The sequence below is a fragment of the Miniopterus natalensis genome, chromosome 17 (assembly GCF_054644295.1).
Source record: "Miniopterus natalensis isolate mMinNat1 chromosome 17, mMinNat1.hap1, whole genome shotgun sequence".
In the NCBI taxonomy this organism is placed as follows: Eukaryota; Metazoa; Chordata; class Mammalia; order Chiroptera; family Miniopteridae; genus Miniopterus; species Miniopterus natalensis.
The window spans coordinates 27,759,284-27,763,295 of NC_142097.1; the positions used below are offsets into that span (position 1 = coordinate 27,759,284).

At 52.4% G+C, this 4,012-nt stretch overlaps 1 pseudogene; it reads right to left on the bottom strand.

The window, feature by feature from the left end:
• Positions 1-1,454: 1,454 nt before the first annotated feature.
• LOC107529819 (TBC1 domain family member 25 pseudogene) lies at positions 1,455-3,599 on the bottom strand (annotated as a pseudogene).
• Between the last annotated feature and the right edge of the window lie 413 nt (positions 3,600-4,012).

A 4,012-nucleotide genomic window follows, 5' to 3' on the forward strand; every position in this document is an offset into this window, starting at 1 on the left:
AGAAGAATTCACTAGTGAACTATCTGGACTTAAAATTTTCTTTGTGGGAAATGTTTCATTACTGACAAATTTTCCTAATAGATATGATACTGTTCTCTGTATTGTCTTCTGTAAGATTGGTAAGTTATGCTTTTCAAGGAATTTACCAATTTCACCAACATTTTCAAATTTATTGGCATAGAGCAGGGATTTTCAATCTTTTTCATCTCACGGCACACATAGCTAATTATTAAAATTCTGTGGCACATTAAAAAATATATTTTTAAAATTGGTACAATTTTCATTCACACTAGATGGCTATTATTGTGTTGGCTGTTGTCATTTTTTTATTTGACAATCTAAGGGAAAAGAGATCAGTGCCCCTGACTGAAAAGTTAGGTATTGCATGTTTTAAAAATTTTGCAGCACACTAGTGTGCCTCTTTTGGCACACCAGTTGAAAATTGCTGACATAGTGTCATTATAATATTCTCAGAGTATTTTAATTGTCTGTAGGATAGTGATGACCTCTTTGTTGTTCCAGGTGTTGGCAATTCGTGCCCTTTTTTTCTTTCTTCCTCGCTCGATCATTCTTAATCTTTATTCCTCCCTTCTATTTTATTGGGTTTCTTTTGCTATGGGGTTTATTTTGCTATTCTTTGTGATTTTTAGCCTTTCTTCTTTTTTAATGTATGTATATATGGTTCATAAGTTTCTGTCTAAGCACTGCTTTAGTTACATCCCAAAGTTTTAATATATCTCATCATAATTCCTTTAAAAATATTTTTGATATCCAGCATGATTTCTTCTTCAAACCATGAACTATCTAGAAGTGCATTGCTCAATGTTGAAACATTTAAAGATTTTCAAGTTATCCTTTGTTACTGGCTGCTAGCCTAATTACATGGCTGTCAGAGACCATACTCTGTATGATTTTCATTCTTTGACATTTCTCAAGACTTCCTTTATGACCCCGTATAAGGTCAATTTTGCACATGAAAAGAATATATATTCTGAAGTTGCTGGGTTCATTGGTGTGTGTGTGTGATATATCTCAAGTCTCAATTAGGTCACATTGGTTTAAATTCTCTATATGTTTACTGGGTTTTGTCTCCTTTTCTATCAGTTGCTGAAAGAGGAACTTCCCCTCAGTTCCTAGTTTTCTGAGAGTATTGATCATAAATAAGTGTTGGATTTTGTAAAATGCTTTCTCTGTATCTATTGATATGATCATGTGATATTTATTCTTCAGCCTGTTGATGTGATGGATTACATTAATTGACTTTTGAGTAAACCAGCCTTGCATAACTAGGATAAATCTGCTTGGTCATGGTGTATAATTATTGTTTATTTATTTATTTATTTGCATGTGTATAAAGTACAGTTGTTAAAAACAAAGCAGTGAAAACAGAAAAGAGGCCCTTAGCCTCAATGGGACAGTGCAGAAGCAGAGCCCCATACTCTCGGACCTGCAGAGAGAGGGCCCCACACTCCAACAGGTCTAGGGCTGGCAGGCAGGTAGGTAGGGTTTCATGTGGAAGCCCTTATGGCAAAAAATGGAGATCTTGTGGGGCTGGTGATGGGCTGGAGGGATGGGATTGTGGCCTCAGCTCCCTCCTCTGAGTCCCATGCCTATGACTGCAGATAATCAGCAAAGAGAGCCTTGGCCCGGTGCAGGACACGCCCCAGGTGATGTTTTCCTACAAGGCGGTCAAAGTGCATGGCCAGCTCGTGGTAATCCAGCCCATTTCTCATGATCTGATCCCGGTGCTCTAGCAGGATGGCGAGGCAGAGGAAGAGCATGAATGGGTTCCCCTGGCCAAGTTCGTGGGGCGGAGGCAGGGACTTCTCAGGGTCTTGTGGGTAGCTCATCTCTGGCGTCAGGGGGAATCCTGCAGCCACGTCACCAGCAGGAGAGGCCTCCTGGGAGGATTGCGGAGATGAGGAAGGTGGGGAATCAGGGCAGGAAGAGGAGGAGAGCAATGGGTCTGAGGAGTTCAGCAAGGGCTTGGAGAGGGACTTGGAGCTGATGAGGGCAGTTGGATGGGGAGGTGGGACCAGAGGGTCCATCCTGGGGTGGCTGTTATCCCTGAATTGCTGGAGGTCATCCAGGCTGGTTTGTCTCAGGAGACGACCCCCTCCACCGGGCCCCTGGCTTGTCATGGCCAAGTGGTCAACTGCCTCTTCGAAAGCACTGCCTCCCCCACCAGCAAGCCTCAGCATGTGCTTCTGTCTCAAGGGCTGCTCCCTGTGGCTGCTGAAGCCAGTGCCTGCCACTTGGCCGGGGGATCCGACAAGCTCTATCTCGTGTTCAGGAGGACTGGGAGGGAGCGAACTCCAGGTGACCTCAAGCATGCGGAGGGCATCATCAAAGGCGAACTCCCGCTTGAGCTCTAGCAGCAGCCAGCGGTAGCAGAAGAGGAGATTGTGGGCACCAGCTTTTTGCAGATACTGGTAGAAGTCGGGGTCCGCGTGTCGCAACAGCAGCTTGAGGTGGGCAAACTTGGTGGCCATGGCCCAGCCGTCAGGGTGGAAGTTCGCAGCCAGGCGCTTCATGATGCCACAAAAGCAGACGAAGGCATGGCCTTCGTGGTCCATGACGGCAAGGATGGGCGAGGCGAGGTCGCTCATGCCCTGGCGGTAGGACACCTGCGGGTGGGTCACGGCATAGGTGGTGAGCAGGTCCTGCAGTGCCCGCAGGTGTGGGCCGTCCTCGGGCCCCGCGTAGTAGGGGTGCGTCCGGTCAGTGCGCAGCACGTCCCTGAGGATGGTGCCGCGGAGGAATTCCAGGCCCTCGGGGCTCGCTCGCTGAGCCCACTCGCCCTTCAGCTGCTCATACTTCCGACTCTTGCTTCTCAGGTAGTCCAGCTGTTCGCGGCCTGTCAGCCCTTCTGGGTACACGTTCAGCAGGTATTGCCACACCACCTTGCGCAAGGAGGGCTCCACACCGCCGTGATAGACCCGCAGGCGCAGCTCCTCGGGCCGGGAGAGCTGGCCCTCCTGGTTCAGGTACGCGTGGAGCTCAGCGTCGCTCAGGGGCGGCCTGAAGGGCTTGACCTCTTTCCCGTAGGACCAGCTCAGCACCTGCTGGACCCTAGACAAGGTGCGGCCCACCTGCGAGAGAATGGACTGGGGGAAGGGCAGGGCAGCCGTCAGGGGTGACCGTTTCTCAGCCCCCAGCGCCTCCGAGCCAGCCACATCCTTGGGGCTGATTATGTCCCAGTCTTCCAGCGGCGGGCTGTCCTCCGTGGGCCGAATGTCCACCCGCAGCTGCAGGTAAGGTTTGGAGGCGGTGGCGAAGGCCGTGCTGAGGTCCCAGTCGGACAGGAGCGAGAGGTCAGCGTCCTGCCCCAGCCCGTCCCGGCCCAGGTAGCTGACGACAAAGCTCTTCCCGTTCAGGTCAAACGCCCGCCTGAGGATGTGCTGCAGCATGTCGAGGGAGGTGATCTGGGGGTCCACCGCGAAAGAGCGGGACTCGGGCGGCAGGTGGCCCTCCCGCTTCTGGACTCGGACTCGCACCACCTCGAGGTCCTGCTCCGCAGCCTCCGCCGCTCGGACAACCCCGCCGGGTGGGGGCGCTTCGGAGCCCGGCAAGTCCGAGGACCCGCAGGCCGCCGCCATCCCGCCGCCTCCCGCCCTAGTGCGGGGTGACGGTTGCGCCCCTCCGGGGGCGCGCCCTCCCGCGCCCGGGAGCCCGCAGCCCCGCCTCAAGCCCCGGCGCAGGCGCAGAGGGCGCTGCGCCGCCCTAGCACCCCCCTCCCCCCTCCAGCTGTCCCTCCCACGTGGCGGGGGGGGGGGGGGGGGCTCCGCACCTGTAATTCCTCTTATGCATTGTTGGATTTGCTTTGCTAATATTTTGTTGAGAATTTTTGCATGAGAGAGATTGGTCTACAGTTTTCTTGAATGTGGTTGTCTGGCTTTGCTATTGGGGTGATGCTGGCCTCATGGAGGGAGACAGAAAGCATTCCCCCTGCGCCCGTCTTCCGGAAGAGACGGCGGAGAATGGGCCTAATTTCTTCCTGAAATTCTTGGCA